Here is a 16,641-nt window from a genome sequence, read left to right as displayed (position 1 = left end):
CAGATTACAGGAGCACCAGGTTGCCTAAGGCGGGAAAATAAGCCCCCGCTGGGCTTATTTTCAGAGCAAATATCAGGCCTAATCCATTTATTACCTACTCAATAAGGATGAAATGAATATATCAAGATGTGCTTCGGGGTCTGTACATTCAACAAAAAGTTTAAAAGACACCGTTTCCACCAGCCACTGGGAAGACAGTACTGGCCAGATGAGTGGTTTGAATTAGTACCAGCTACCCTGGATTTTCTCTGCACCTGTCCCTCCTGCCTGCTGGGAATGTCCCTTCTGGTCCAAGGCCTGTGAGAGGAGCTTCAGCGCGTGGCCCTCAGCAGATCTGGGCCACACTCCAGCCTTGGAAATGGCCAGGGACTCCTGTTCTCCTGCCTAGTTTCTGGGTTCAGGGTCCTGTTACTTACCAGGGGTGCCTCCTCATACCAGCAGCCCCACCAGGGTGGGGCACACACAACCCTGCCAGCCCCTCACTCTAGGCAAGAGAACTTAAGCCAGCCTGATGGCTGCCATCTGATAATCACTATGGACACCAGACACCAGCCTGTATCAGGGCTGTGTCCAATTAGCCACCTCCACAACACCATGGCAACAAAGGTAATATTATTGTTCTAAAAAGAAAAAAAGCCACACGTGCACCCTCTGGGTTGTGTGACAGCTTTTCAAGCCACAGAGATAATGTTTTTCCACACCCTACAACTTGTGCCTCTCACTTCCCAACACTGTGGCTTCTTCAGTAGGAAGTCACGGGCTCGGGGCAGCAACCACTTCATACCACGCCAAGATATATATTCCTCACAGGGACATATAGGCATGGCACGGAGTCCCAGGCCAGCCAGGAGGCAGGGTCTCAGAGGCAAGCTGGCCAGCTGGAGGCAGGGCAGGCCCTGGAGTGAAGCTCCAAGCTGCCCTCTGTCGCTCTGTCTGGCTGGCTGACTGGCTTCTCCGTGCCAGACCCAAGCTGGGCACAGGGGTTTTGGTGGTTGCTGCGAAGAGCCACACACTAATCTTCAGACCTAAATGTGGAAAGCATTAACCCAAATGAAAAGACATAAATCAGGAGGGGAGCTTATGGCATAGAGGAAAACAGCTCTTCTCAGTGAGTGAGTGCCTGGGCTATTGCACAAGAGCTAAGTGAGTCACCAGCTAGTGAGGGGAGAACCAGGGAAGGAGCAGGGAGGGGAGCCCCCATTGGGACTGGCGGGTGGGAGGGGCGGAGGGGTTGCACAAACACAGCTGTAGGTTCATAACTAGCCACACTTCATCAGCAGTCTGGCGTGGGGAGCGTGGGGGCAAATGTCACCTTCCCCCCCTCAACTCAGGAAGTGCTTCAAAATGTGTCCTCCCCAGAGAGGACAGCAGGAAGGACTCTCCCTAACAGGCAATGGGTCACCCTTTACAGCCTGCAGCTGTGTCCTGGGGAAGCAACTTTCTGGCCCTATAGAGAAATGCCTCCCTTATCCTTCCTTGGCTACAATTCATACTTTTTGGGGGGGCTCCCTAATCCCTATGGTTAACACACAACTCTTGCCCTACTTTCCTACCCATCTCCACTGTCATTTCACATCTTTTCTTCCTTTCCTTGTCCCAAACTCCATTCTCTATACAAGCTCCTATTACCAGGGTAAATACCTCAACGCCCCACTCCACCCTGTCCTTGATCACTAAAGATATCATCCTACCTTCCTTTAAGACCTGACCTCAACCACCATCCCCTCTAAGAATAATTCCCAACCTTCAAGTCCTTAGTACTTACAATGAGCCAGGCATATTGCCCATGGATGTGGCAGCAAGGAGGAACCCCCAACAGATAATTCAACTGGGAGGTTGGCAGCACCAGGAGGTTTGAACCCCAGAGACTCTAGGACTTACTTTGACAATGTACTGACTTTGAGCAGAACTCCTCACCTCTCTTCATCATCCTCATCTGACATAGATGAAATGAGAGGTTGGATTCTGAGTTCAACGGGTCCTTTAGATACTGATAACACTCTGAAAGAGACACCCCAAATAAAACTGATTCCCTCCAAGAGTACCTGGCTGCATGGGGCTCACCCCAGAAAGCTGCACCCAAGAGGACACGCCCAGGGCAGAGTGGAACTGGACAAGTAGTCAGAAACTAGTGGTCAATAAGAATTGGTCAATAAATGATCAATAAGAATTATCTGCAAGCCCTCCCTGGTGGCACAACACGTTAAAGCACAGTGCTGTGAAGCTATCTGCAGCCACTATGGCATGTTTGCTCTCCGGCCAGGGAGCTGACCCACTTGGCACAGCAGACCTCTCCTGACCCACTGGCTACTCCTCTCAGCAGTGTATTTCAGTCCATCTGCCTGTTCTATTTCCCACTTTGTCTCTGGTGAATCCTCTTACCTTCTGCACCTCTGTATGCATAAATAAATAAATCTTTAATAAATGAATGAATGAATAAGTAAATAAATTTGCACCTGGTGGTGCAATAGGTTAAAGAACAGCACTACCAAAGCTAACGGCAGCACAGCTGCTTCAGCATGAGTTCAATCCCCAGCCAGGCTGCTGACCCACATGGTGCAGCAGCCCTCTCCTGACCCGCCTTCTTCTCCCCTCACCACTGAACTTCATCGATCTGCCTGTCTTACTCCCAGCTCTATCTCTGGTGAATCCTCTCACCTGCTGCACCTCTGGCATATACCCCAGTTCTTGTGTGCATAAATAAATAAATCTTTAAAAAATTATTTACAGAAAATCTCATCCACCTACGAGCAGGCTGTGAACTTAGAGGGCAAGAGGCAGAGAGTTCAGGGTGGAGAGGGCATTCCAGGACAAGAAAACAATCATTCAACAAATAGTGGTGGAGTACCCTTGATAGGTAGGCACAATTGTAGATGCTAAGAGGCAGCAGTCAACAATAAAAAGATCTGTTCCAGTGAGTTACATTCTCATGAGAGAAGATACACAACCCACAGAAAGCCTGACAGACAGGTAAATTATCCAGTTTTGTTGAAAGGTGATGAGTGATGGTGAAACAGAAAGAGTAGATGGTGGGCAGAATGAGCAAGAGACTTAAAGGAGATAAAACAGTGGATTAGTTTTGGTGGTTGTAGTCCAAATTACCACAAGGTGAGAGTCTTAAAACAACACAAATGTATTCTCTTACAGGTCAGGAGACTGAAATGGGTCATGGGGCTGAATTTTAGGTGTTGGCAGAACTGGTTCCTTCTGGAAGCCCTAGGAGAGGTCGGATTCCTTAACTTTTCCAGCTTCTGAAGGCTGCCCACATTCCTTGGATAATAGCCCCTCCTTCAAATCACTGAACTTCCTGCTACTCCTGACCTTGTCCTCATTATTCCCTCTTAAAAGCACCCTTGTCATCACAGTAGGCCCACCCTTATAAACCAAGATCATTACCTCCATCTCCTTCTCCTCCTCTTGACACTCCTCTTGGCAAGCTCCTTAACTCGGTCATGTCTGTAAGTCCCACTAGCCTTGCAAGGTAACATTAGGAGTCTTCTGGAACTAGACATGGCCATCTTTGGAAGACCATTACCCAGATCACTTCAGGGAGGAGTCGGTCACAAGGACTGCAAAGCCTTAAAGAAAGTGTGCCTGGGCTGGCTGAAAGAACACCAGGTGGAGGCAGTATCTTAGGAGAGGACTGAGGGCAGTGAGCTGGGAGGAGCAGACCCTGAGGTCAGGGCAGCAGCACCCTGCCAGTCACTATCAGGGCTGGCACTACCAGGTTTTAGTGTCACATCATAGTGGCCCATTGGAATGTTCTGAGAAGTACAGCAGGATCAGTCTCATTATTTAAAAGAATAGGCCATTTTGGGGGGTAACTTTTTAATTGAGGAATATAGCTTTAAAACCCTGCAATTGATTTAGGGGAACAGATTCACACCTCTTCAGATGTTATGTCATCACACAACATCTACCACCAAATTACCCATAGTCCTCTATCATAGACCACTGGGCCCCCCACTTTTTGTTTCTAAGTCTGTCTTCCCCTCAAGTAGCCTCAATTATGCACTCATATTTCTAGAGTTTCTTTTGGTTTAGTTTAGTTCCTTTTTATTTTCCACATGTAATGAAATTATCCAGTACTTGTCTTTTTCTTCCTCACTTACTTCATCTAGAATAATGCCCTCCAGTTCTGGATTCCATCTCTTTTTAGAGCTGAGTAGTATTCCATTGTGTATAAACACCACATCTTCTTAATCCGATCAACAATCTTACAACAGACTTTAGTTGTTAGTGCATGGGTTTGTCCTTATTTTTAATTGCTCTTTCTTTCATGAGCAGCCCTGACTTAGGGCAAAGGAGAAGGGGACTCAGGCAGTTTGTGAAGGGATCATCTCTACAACATTCCACTTACACAACAAAGTAAACAGACAAGCACAGTCACAACTGCAGCTAGAAAGTGGCAGCATGGAGATGGAGAGGAACAGAAGGGGTGTTGGGGTGTCATAAAAAAAAAAGAGTCCCCTTCTCCCAGCTGGGGTGCCTGGGAGAAACTTGTTTTGCTTCAGTCTAAGAGAAATCAGAAGATTAAAAGCAGTTTGGGAAAGCCAAACTATCAGATTTGAAAGGAGGAGAAAGGTCCAAAGAAAGGGGGCATCAGCTACCTAGCAAATGGATGAAGACACTGACTTCCCCCTGCTGGGATCTTCTTAGCCCGCAGGAAGGGGCCAGCATCACGTGCCCTACACAGTCACGCCCAGCCCAATCCTGGGGTTGTCTGAGGCTCTCCAGTTACATAAAGGCGCTGCCCTCCCAGCTTCTTTGCCAGGGTGCTGCCGTCCTTGACCTACTCATAGTAGGTTGCTTATAATTCATGCTTGATCCCCGTCAGCTTCTTCTTGATGGCATCCTCAGAGTCAACACATAGACCATTTTGCTCCTAAGGGTTGCTCATTCAGGGTCTCAGGCAGTAAACACCAGGTCCTCCTCATTGTTCTCCTTGGTCTCCTAGGTAACGTCTTAGAAGGTAGAGTGACAGTCCTTGTCTGGCAGCATCCTGACAAAGATGTTAGAGGGGTTGTCTATGGTCTGGCTCACATCACCTGCCAGATTCTACTTGCCTCTTCCAGTGTGATGTTCCTGCCCTCTCTCAGGCAAAAGAGGAATGCCTTCTGCTTCTTCACCTGCTCTAATGTGGATGATTTAGGCATATCCACCATCATCCAACTCTTCGATGATGTCATCAGCAGCAGCCACGCCGGGAGCCATGTTTCCAGAAGTGAAAAGGAGCTCGCTAGAGGAGCCAGAAAAAGCGAGAGCCGCTGCAGGTGCTGCTGGAATCCAAAAACTGACTTTAAGAAGATTGATTGGGAAGGAGATGTAATAGTCTGAGGTCATGATGATGGTGGCTGTGTCTGGGATCAAGGTGCCAACAGTGGGTCTGGTGAGCAGTGGTCAGATTTTTGAAAAATTTAATTGGAAAGAGAAGCCAACATACTTATCTAACACACTGAACCAGGGATGATAAAGAGGAGTCAAGACTTCTGAGATTTTGACCCGGGCAGCTGAAGGATGGACTTGCCTATTACTGAGCCAGGAAAAGCTACAGGTGGCCCAGATTGGGCAGGGAAGTCAGAAATGATGTTGTGGACAGGCTGAATGAAGATGTCCAACAAGGAATTGGACGTATGAATCCACAGGTCAAGAGCACAGTGTGATTAAAGACTGGAAATGGGTTGGCTGACCTGAGGCTGTAGGCTCCCGCAGCTGTGGAGGATTGTGCTGGGGCCTGGCTGGAGCTGAGGATTTGGATCTGGACTTTCCCCTGTGAGCAGTGGGAAGTGCCTGGACCCTACTGGGACCTGGGGTATGCAGCTGGCTATGTCTACCCCAGATTAAGTTTGTGAGTTGGGCACTACTTGCAAGACAAGGCAGAAGAGGCTGAGTAAACAGGGATTTCGCCTTAGCCCTCAATTGCACAACTAGGCATTTTTCCACTTACACAGCCACAGGGTGGGAACTGAGTGAAGAAGGGAGGGGAGCAGGGCGGGATTCAGGAATGTAGTCCTACCACAGGCTCCAAAATCCGCAGCTGCTAACAGCTCACTCACTACCTGATCAGCTCTCCATATTGTCCTTGGGACCCCCGCTTCCCTGGGATGGGTTCAGGGAAGTCCTTGTATCTATGAGCTGTTGCATAGTATCAGCAGGGTAGGTGGCCAGACTGTGTGGGCACCTCCTAAGGGACACACATTTTGTCTTGCACTGGGCACTGTATCACCACACACCATGGGTACAAATGGAGATGTTTAATGCAAGGGAATTCCCAGGGGCAGGTGGCACAAGTTCCAAACCTCCCTGACACTTTCATCTATTGATCTATTTGCCAAATATCTAGTGAGAACCCATCAAGTGCCAGACACTTTTTCTGGACATTTTGGGAATGTCAGTAAACAAACTTGAAGGGAATAATAAGTCTCTGCTTTCATGGACCAGTCATTCCAGTGCAGGGTAAGTAGGCAATAAAAACAGTAACTAAACTATAGGGAATATTAGGAGGTGGTGGAAGAAAAAAAAATAGAGCAAAGTGAGGGAAATAAGTAATTCAGGATAGACTAGGGGGCAGAAGACAATTTTAAATAGTTCAAGATGCTACAATTTCTTCCAAGTCATAGTTGAAGAGCTTTCTAGTGCTCTGCACACATCCCTCCATTCATTCATCAGTGACTGAGTGCTCACCCCAGAAGTTCCGTCTTTCCTCTCTTGAAGTTTACATTTGGGGAGATAGAAGTTAAGATAATTCTAGAAGTGTCAAGAATGAACACACTGTCATTAGGATTCCTGTGAGGATGCTAGTCACAGTGAAACAGGAAACTTTCAAGGACAAAGAACCCCCACCCCCACCCCCCCGTCCCACCCCAGGATCTGCTTCTTGGCTCACTCCCTTCTCTCTCTTTCTCACCAACTTTCTCCCATCATCACCAAGACCTGAGTTTAAACTGCTCACTTCTCACTCTGCTCTTTTCTCAGTAACCCGAAACCACACTTCAGTGGCTTCTCTGGAAGCTGCCCACAAAATGTCCTTACACCTCACCTATCAGCTCTGAAGCAGCTACTGGTTTAGGGCCTTCTCAACCAGCTTGTTCTTTCCATGCATCAGACCAAATGACTCTTCTTGAAGCACTCTCCCTAATACTGATGGGGATAGGCCTTCAGGCTGTCAGCTCTGAGTCTTCCTGGTAGGCAGGTTTTGACTTTATTTCCTGGCTGGTCTCACTCCCAGGGGGCCACACAACCTGTGGACAGGATGAACAGGGAGGAGCTAGGCTCCTCCAAAGGCCAAAGATATTAGGTACTTCATGATTCTGACCATAACTAGGTTAGTCAGAAGCACTAACCACCACTGGTAACCACCACTGGAGTTTTCCTTTTTGGACAGAAGCCAAGGCTGACCTTTGGTGCTCATTATGACAGTGACCTAGCCTCTGGAACTCCCATCCCTAGGCACCCCACATCTAGTTGCGAGCCAGCTGGACCAGTACTTCTCCAAGCCCTAGCTGAAGACACAGACACCAGGAGGAACCACCAGGTTCAGTCCCCAGCTCTTCCCACTTCCCTATCATAATTTTTCTGGTCTCATCTCTCAAAGATGTGGGGACTCCAGAAGCTGGGGAACCATGGCTTTTCTTTCCATCCCACTACTGAGTTGCTTCCAAATGACTCGGCTAGACCAGGATCCAATCCTAAAACCATGAGTAGAAATCTATTCCCGAAAGCACAACATACTTAGCAGCAAAGCTTCCTGAGCCCTCCATAACTCAACAACTTCTCAAACAGGCCACTGGAGGTGGAAGAAGGAGCCATGTAGAAAAGATCAGCTATGGGTGTCTATTCCCAAGCCATCCCCATTTTCTTCCTTTTTCACCACTTCCCCCCTTATAACTGCCAAGTGCTGGGACCCCAAACTAGGGAGCCCAAGTGAGTGTGCAGACATGGTTAGGATGGAGCAGTGACAGCTGCAGGGCTGCCCTCTATGAATTGAAATACAGAGAGAAATGCCATACAGTGGTTCAGATCATAGGCTCTGGACAGAGAAGACCTGGGTACCAAACACACCACTGTCTGGGTAACATGGAAGAAAGCACTTACTACTTGCAGTCACTCAATTTCCACATATGTAGAATGGACCTGGTGTTACTTACATGTTTGTATAGGAAGAGGTACACAGGTATCCCCCACTAACTGAAAGTAGCTTGTCTTATGAAGCCTTTTGTAAGTCAGTAAGATCAAAAAATAATTTACTTGGAAACTGTTTTGTATTTTTCCAGACCCAAAAAACCAATCTACCAAATCATACCAGAAAACTTATCAAAACTTAAATAATACTCATACGTAGCAAAAGCAGGAAGTAAATGTAGCAAAAGCAGGAAGGAGATGACAAGTAATACACCCCGTAGAAAGTAGCTGCAGAGGAGGAACTCGCTGGGGCGGCTTCCCTGCTCAGGGAACGCAGACTCTAGAAACAGCTGCTACAAAGCCAATACTGAACACTATTTGCAACTTTCACCTTTTGTCATAAAAGCAAAATTGCTCTTTGAATTCTTTCAGCTAGTGCAAGTAGATACTAATTTAGCTCTTTCATAAATGCAAAGCGGGCGTAATGCCAACATTCCAAGAGTGGGGGATACCTGTACTCAAAAGCATACTCATTTATCCTCAGGCCAGACAAGGAGCCAGCTGGGGCTTGGTCACCAAGAATCCCTCAACTTTAACATTGACCTGAGCGCTCAGTGCAGATTTGGGGGAAAGACGCTTGTGCTCATGGTGAGAAACTACGTCTGCTCTTCACCTTTTCACATTTGCACGGTGTGAGCCAACTTACCACCAAAGCCTTCATTTTCACCCATAAACCCAAAGCATGACTTCATGTGGTTGTAGAATTAGCTGAAATGTGAAAATGTGCAGGATGAATATCTTCATCTCTTTTAAGGTTGAATCGGAAACTGCATGTTCAAACGCGTATTTTTATATCTTTTCATTTGAATACCTTTATACGGAACAGACACCTTCCACGTTGTACATGCCGTTGACGCTCAGCTCTTGGACTGGGAAGGCAGTAACAGCCGATTTCAAGTATCCTGTTTAGAGCAGTGATCCTGGAGCTTCAGTGAGCACTGAAATCTACATACTCCCACTTCTTACTGAGCAGGTCTGGGTGGGATCAGAGCATATGCATACCCATAAGTTTCCAGGTGATGCTGGTCCATGGACTCTGGTTCAAGAAGCCTGCCATCTGAATATGAGTCCAGAAAGAGTCTAGGAATCACCCAGTAAGATCTCAAGAACTCCACATCTGTGCCTGGTTAACAGCATCTGGTTCAGTCCGGCTGTTGAACTGACACTCAGCTGTTCCATCTCTCAACTCACACATAGGCAGAGCTGAGGGTGGGAGCCCCAGCAATCCATTCATCACTCATCTGTGGGCCCCCTGGGTCCTGTTTCCTATCCCTTAGGGCCTCCAAGCACACCCTTCAACATCCAGTTACAGACCCCCCTCCTAGAGGGTCACCCACTTGCCCAGCCCCAAACCAGGGCTCTTTTCCACATTTCCAGGAACAGACAGGAGTGACAATTCACGGGAAAACTCAAGGCTGGGAGGGTGGAGTGTGAGGCCCCAGGGAAGGGAAGGGGTGCAGCAGAGCCCGGGGCCATTGATTGAGGGCCAAACCCCTCCATCCTGAGCAGAGTCCGAGAGACAGTGGTCTGCAGGGCCCCAGCCAGGCACCCACACACAGTGCGCCCAGTGTCCCTGCCACACAATGCACAGAGGCCAGCAGGGCAGGCAGCCAGGACCCACTCATGCCGGTACCATCTGGGAACCCTTGCCAGGCCTCGGAGGGTCTGCTGAAGAAGCTGGACTCTGTCCTGGGGCACAGTCGGGCTCTATTCTTATCTCAAGGGGGAATGCGTGACTCTCCTTGCAGTGAATGGGGGCTCCTGGCAAGGTGGAGGAGGAACAGTGCCTTCACTGTACCCGCAAGGGCTCCCCACACGGCTCCCAGCTCTGACCAGCCCCTCGTGGTGGGGCCTTGCACAGGCTCCAACAAGGAAAGGCCAGGCCAAATGTGGACAAGAGAACGAGGAGTCCAGAGCAGACCTCCCTCACAATGTAGAATGCAATGGGGCTTGATGGGAAACTCGTCCAAAATCAAGACCCGACAAAACAGATCCTAGAAACAAAAGCCAAAGAAAGGTCAGGGCTCATAAACCTGTGTGCCCCCAACAGCCCTTCTGACAGGCCGGGGCAGCCACACGCCTACCTCCTCCAGCACCACTTACGGTAGCAACAGACCCCCTAGCACTCTTACTAGACAGCAGAGCCGCGACAACACTTCCAGACATCTGGAGGCAGAGCCAGGGCTGCAGCTATGTGCTCGGAGATTCAGATCACTCACCATCAAACCTGCAAGTCTGAAAGCGCCGTGGGTGAATTAAGAGACAAGTGAAGGTTACAGTGAAGTGCCAGGGTCCAAGGAGGTGCCAGAAAAGTTAAAAGACAAGTGAGAGTAACTGGGGGGCGGGGGGCTTAAAATATTTACGCCTTCCCCACCATGAGCTAAGTATAGCATTCTGTGACCAAGTACTACTGTTCCCATTTTAAAGCTCAGAAAACAGAGTTTCCAGGAAGATCAGAGATTGTCAGGAGGTTGTTAAATAACAGAATTTGGACAGGCCTCCAAGTGCAGCTCTCCTCTGTGATATGACCCCACTCTTGGGAGTGGCGGGGGCTAACTGGGTGTGGAAGGGTAGGCAGAGGCCAGGCAGGAAGGAGAGAGAGGGGTGTCCCGGGCACCGTGGCAGCTACAGGCATTGGGATATGCTGCCACATTTCCTCTCTTGCAGAACATTTTAAAATGCTCCCTCCTCTAGGCCTGCACCTCCAGTGTGGTCAGCACAGGGGCATCAGGCATTCTTGAGGGCTGCCTCTCAGTACGACTTTTCTACAGAGCAGTATGACAGCATTGGTCAGCGGGGCCACCATCAAGGCTCATTAACTGCAGCAGCCTCTTCGTTCCACGGAATTATCTCAGCACAAAGCGATATCCTCATGGGGACTATCAGCTTCAGTGATTTTAATAACAGCAGCGGTGGGGGGAGGGGGGAGGAAGTAACCTCAGTGTCCACTAGGGGGTTGTGAATAATAAATACAGGAGTTTCCCCTCTTATCTTTGGAGGATACCTGCCAGGACCTCAGGGAATGCCTGAAACCGGACAGCAATGAACCCTATCATATACTATCCTTTTTCTATATCAATCTACCTATTATAAAGCTTCATCTTAAGCGAGGGACAGTGAGGGGTGAACAATAACAATTATGATAACAGACTTTTTAAAAAGCCATGTGAATATCCTCGCTCTCAAAATAGCTTATTTTGGGTACTGTTTTCAGTTCATGGGTAACTGGAACCCCAGAAAGTGGAGGCGTGGATATGAAGGACCTGCTGTAGTTCATCCAAGCCATGAACGAATAGCCAGGAATAAAAGTAATGCTTTAGATACATTTGCTCACGTAGACAGATATTCAACAAAGATTAAGTTTCAAGAAAAAAGCAGGTTATACAACTGTATGTGTAATACTACAGGATGGTGTGGGGAGGTTGTTCCTTCTTTCTCAGGATGAATGGGGAGAAAAAGGTGACAAGGCATGGGTGGGGGGGGAGGTCTGGGTGGGGTTGGGAGTGGGGCTGGTGGCAGGGGGCTCACTGAGGGTGGGGGCTGCTGGGGCATTTACGCTAAGTCCTATTTAGCCATCCTCTGGATCAGCCTGAAAGTCCTATGAGAACATCTGAAAAATATCTAGCTCGTGAATCTTTCACCCTGCTGCGCTTCACCCTCACACATACCCAACCTCCTAATGCAGCTGCTCTCATAGAGGATAGGGAGCCCGAGATGGTGGTGTCCATGGGTGAACAGGTTCGGATTGCTGTGGGACACTGCCGGCCTGTTACCTGGACTTGAGCTACCTGGCCATCTAATGATCTCAAAGTGGCCCTCTGATCCATAGGGGACCCACAGAGGATGCTGAGCTTGCTAATACCCTTGGGGTTCCTTGGGCACCAGCTCACCAGCAGTGGTAGAACCAGTGTTTCAAGGAAGGAACATGCTGAATGGACCTTTCTTGCAAAGGAGAGCCTGCTTCTCACACATGGAAAAGTGTGCTCCAACTAGGAAGTCGGAGAGACATCTCTCAGGAGAGAGAATTCTCCTCTCAGAGAGGTTATCTGTGAATAATGAATGGGTGTGAGGGAGAAGACAGAGAGGGAATTCACATGCCGGCGTGTACTCACAAAGGCGCAGGCACACACATCCATGAGCGCACACCCTCATGATCTCCTCCTGTGTTTGAAAAGTTGACAGAATTTGGGACAGCTGCAATCAATAGTCCTCTTTTGAGGCTTAGGAGCCAAGCCCAGCGAGGAGGGGTGGAAAGAGAATATGCAGCCGAACCAAGCAGATCTCATCTCAGTGACAGAGAGAGGATAGTGCCAGCCAGTTCTGGGTTCGAGTCCCAGTTAGGTCCCTTTACTGAACTGGGTGATCATCTTTCTGAACCTGTGGGCCTGGGCTTCCCTGACTGGAGAGTACTGGGACTGCTGACCATACACCTGCTAGAGCCCTGGGTGTGATGCCGGTTGCTTACTGGACTGAACACCCAGGGCAAGTCACCACCTGTCTCTAGGACCCAACTTCCTATCCTGGGAGAGAGCTGCAGGTCGAGAGTTGAGCCCACGCCACTGATAGGTGTTAGCTAGCACTCTATTGTTTGCTGTTGTTTTTAATTTAAGTCAATTACCAACATTACAAGATGGGCAGAGTTGGATGTCAGGCTGGGGATGCCATTCCTCAGGACTGGCTGGTGCTGCCTGTTTCTGATGGCAGGCAAGTCCTAGGATCCTAGTGATTTGCTGGACTCCCAACATTGAACCTGTGCCCCACTGGAGTTCACCCAGTATTTCATGGCTGTATCGGCTTCACTTTGATGCTGAGTCAGTTAATAAGCAGTCACCCGTGGCGTGGTGAACCCCTGGGGAAAAGGCAGTGTGAACCCCACCAGTTCACATCAGGGTTTTCAGGGATCACTACAGTGATCCCTGCAGTGTTCCAGATGGCCAGCTGGGGGCCAGCAGGTTAGGGGCTAGGCTTCTGCTTATTGGCTCTGTGGTGTGGAGAAACCTTCTTGAAGTACTGCCTGGGATTCTCACTTTTGCTTCCTTCAGAGAGTTCCTCCTCAACAGCCCTTCCTCCTCAACAGCCCCACCCAGTTGCACTGAAAGCCTTTTCAGCTGGGTGCTCACAGCCAGAGAGATTCAGAGCTGGAGAATTTAGTTCTTCCTTGAGAGTTTGGATTTTACAGACAATAGCCAGGGGGCAACTGGACCTTGGCAGAGAATTCTCCCATGACCAGAACTCTGACTGCATCCCTCTCTGAGATGTGATGTCCCATCTCTGTCCCCACTAAGTGCCTGAGGCTAGACAAATTCTAATCAAGCTGAGTTAGAACCAAAGCAAAAAGCTCGGAGTAAATCGTAGAACCCCAAGCCTCTCCCTAGAAATGCTGATTAAGGCACCAGAACCACACAAAGATCTGAGCCGATTCCAAGACCACCTCTGGGGTCACATAAGCTCTCGATAGAGCACACGCAAGCCCTGATTCAGACTTCTAAACATCTGGGGTTTAGCTAATCCTCTGCTCTGGGGTGTTCAGCTTGGGTGGACTCCAGGAGCAGCAGTGCTGGTGGGAATCTGGGCCCAGTTTCCAGGGGGCTGGGCCAGGCTGTGGAGCCCCGCACACAGTCCCTCATGCTGCAGCCCAAGTCACACACGAGGCCGTGATGCATACTCCTGGCCCACACCCACAGTTCCGGGTGGCCCCCCACCCAACCCACACATGGGAGACCACATCGCTACAGGATTCCATTCTGCGGTGGAGGCCGTGAGAGGAAGCAATTCCCTAATCCCCTTCCTAAATCAAGGCCAAGAAACAACTTGTATTCTACAGCACCACAGACAGCACTCTCGCTGCCCAGCTGTCCCTGTGTTGACCTCTGCTGCAGAGGACTTCTGAGGAGTCATGACGGGAGTGGTGGGCGGGTGGGGTCCCCGTGCCCACAGGCCCACAGCCAGGCTCCCCGCCTGGGAATCAGCTCTGGTCTTCAATCCACAGACTGTGGAATTCCAGAGCAGACTGAGGCCAAGTGCCTCCTCCCTCCACACTCACCCTTCACTGGGCCAGAATGGAAGAGTTGGTTTTTATTCAATAGCATAATCTGTTGCCTGTTTCTATTTTCAGTAAGAATTTTCACAGGTTCTTGTTTCAAATTCCAAACGAAATCACCATCTAATGTCAACGATCTTGGTTTTGTTTTCCCCTGTGGGTTACTAGACATATAGGAGAAGTGTTTCTTCACCCACCAGATTATGTGAGTTAAAAGAAGTCTTAATCACGAGAACGTCAAGCCCATAAAATGGGAAACGACAGTCTTTTCAACAAATAGTAGAGACAGATGTCCACACATAACAGATGTTCACATGCGAAAGACTGAAATGAGACTTCCTTCTCACACCATTTACAAAAATTAATTCCAAATAGGTCAAAGTTCTAAATGTAACCAATAAAACTAGAAAGTGCTTAGAAGAAAATATAATGAAAAATCTTTGTGACCTTGGATGAGGCAACGGTTCCTTAGGTGTGATAAGAAAAGCACAGGCACAAAAGAAAAAAAAAATAGACTTCAGAAAATTTAAAACTTTTATGTTTCAAGGGACACCATCGAAAAAAAGAAGACAACCTACAGAATGCGGGAAAAAAACTGCAAATCATGCAGTACAGGTTTCTATCACTCTCTGAATGCAGAGCATTTCTAGATAAACCTTTCATAAGCCAACATGGTATAACACAAAGAATTAACATTAACTGGTAATTCTTATGGAAATATTTTCGAACATTTCCAGACCCAGACAAGAACCACCAGATCATACCAAATAATACAGAAAACCAAAATAACACTCGCAAGTGGTAAACACAGGAATGCTAGGATAAATACACAGCCGATGCCTAACAGCTCCTGGGAAGGAGCTCACGGGGCCATTCTGGCGGCTCAGGAGCCGGGCTTCCACTAGAATGTCTGTTGCAAAACCAGCCCTGACTGCTAGTCTTGTTTTTTTCTTTTTTTTTTCTGCAAAAAAATCCTCTTCCGATTTCAGTTATCAAAAACAAGAGTAAGGATCTTTCCTGAAGGTGTAGTGGTAGAAGGGAACTTTTGAAAAGTAGGAGATACACACATACCTGATAGGGGAATTATATCTGGAATGTATAAAGAACACTTCAATAGCTAATAAAAAGACAGCACAGATAACAGGCCAGTAGGCACGTGAAAAGATGTTCAGCATCATCAGCCTTCAGGGAAATGCAAATCAAAACCACAATGAGATACTGCTTCACACCCACTAGAATGCCTGCAAGTAAAAAGATAGAATAGCAAGAATTGGCAAGGATGTTGGAGAAATCAGATCTTCTTCCAGGTGTGAAAACTTGGCAGTTTTGGAAAATCCTTTAACTGATCCTCAAACGGTTAAGCAGGGTTGCCATGAACCCAGCAATTCTGAGTTCCTGGTCTTCGACCCCAGGTGTAAAAGGGTATATACCACATGCAGCTGATCACACACATCACCAAGTCTGTCCACACAGCCTTGATTCGATCTCTGCACGGGCTCATATTCAAAGAAACCTCATGCTAGCAACCAAAAATCATATTAAAAAACAATTTGATCTTTAAAGTCTTGAAAAAAAGCGTGATGGCAACATCACTCATAAAATGCAGCAAAATTTAAGATCCTCTTCGCTCTTCAATCTGACTCACAAACATTGCAGCTGTCCCCAAATTTCCCTCCTCCCTTTCTCCCAACTCCTTCCAACCCTCTACCACTTGGGTCTCTCTCCCTGAAGACATGCTCCATAGAGAGACAGCAGACAACCTGTACACGTCTTCAAACTCAACCTTTCTCTCTCCTTCCTGAAAGCAGCCTTCCAGACTTTTCCAACCCCGTCCTGCTGCCCATTACTTAAATTTGTTCCTCCACACGAAAGCCAGGGACTCGGTCAGCCAGATAAAGTTCTCCTAAACCCAAAAATGCAGGGAGCAGCAACAGCAGTAAACCCTGCTGGCTTACGTTTGTTTACCTTTAACGTGTGCTTTCCTGCCTTCACGCAGTATGAATAAAACAGCAAGTCAGGCAGGCACAACACATTCCTTTCCTTCCCTATCCACCCACAGCTCTGGTACTACCTCCCAAGCTCCATGCCCCGTGAACAGGCAAGATGTAGAGCAGACACCGGCCAGTCTCAGAGCTGAAAGGTGGTGGTGGTGATGGGGTGCCCACCAGCTGGGGAGCAGGGGGGGTATCTGCTTTGCTCAGGGCTGGATGCCTAAGCTCTGGAAGGAAATGTATTTTCAGCAGAAGATCAAAGGAAGGAACGCTAGCAGAAAACAGTGGGAAAGACTTGGAGCTGTAATATTTAAGGCGAGATGAGATATTTTCGTGTTTAGAGTTGGGAAAAGAGGTTAAAGGGCAAGGGTATAAATTAACAACTTGGCCCACTGACCACAAGGGTGGGGTACAGCCTGTAACAGCACA

General features: G+C 48.3%; 1 protein-coding gene and 1 pseudogene across 1 annotated transcript in view; both read right to left on the bottom strand.

The window, feature by feature from the left end:
- The window catches only part of GAS7 (growth arrest-specific 7), a 213,619-nt gene that overhangs the window by 152,729 nt on the left and 44,249 nt on the right, over positions 1-16,641 (bottom strand). The gene's annotated exons all lie outside the window — the stretch shown is intronic.
- On the bottom strand, positions 4,697-5,214 carry LOC105853739 (annotated as a pseudogene).

The sequence above is a fragment of the Condylura cristata genome, unplaced genomic scaffold (assembly GCF_000260355.1).
Source record: "Condylura cristata isolate star-nosed mole 26May11 unplaced genomic scaffold, ConCri1.0 scaffold00017, whole genome shotgun sequence".
In the NCBI taxonomy this organism is placed as follows: domain Eukaryota; kingdom Metazoa; phylum Chordata; class Mammalia; order Eulipotyphla; family Talpidae; genus Condylura; species Condylura cristata.
The sequence above is the reverse complement of the archived record's forward strand: the minus strand, read 5'-3'. Positions and strand labels throughout refer to the sequence as shown.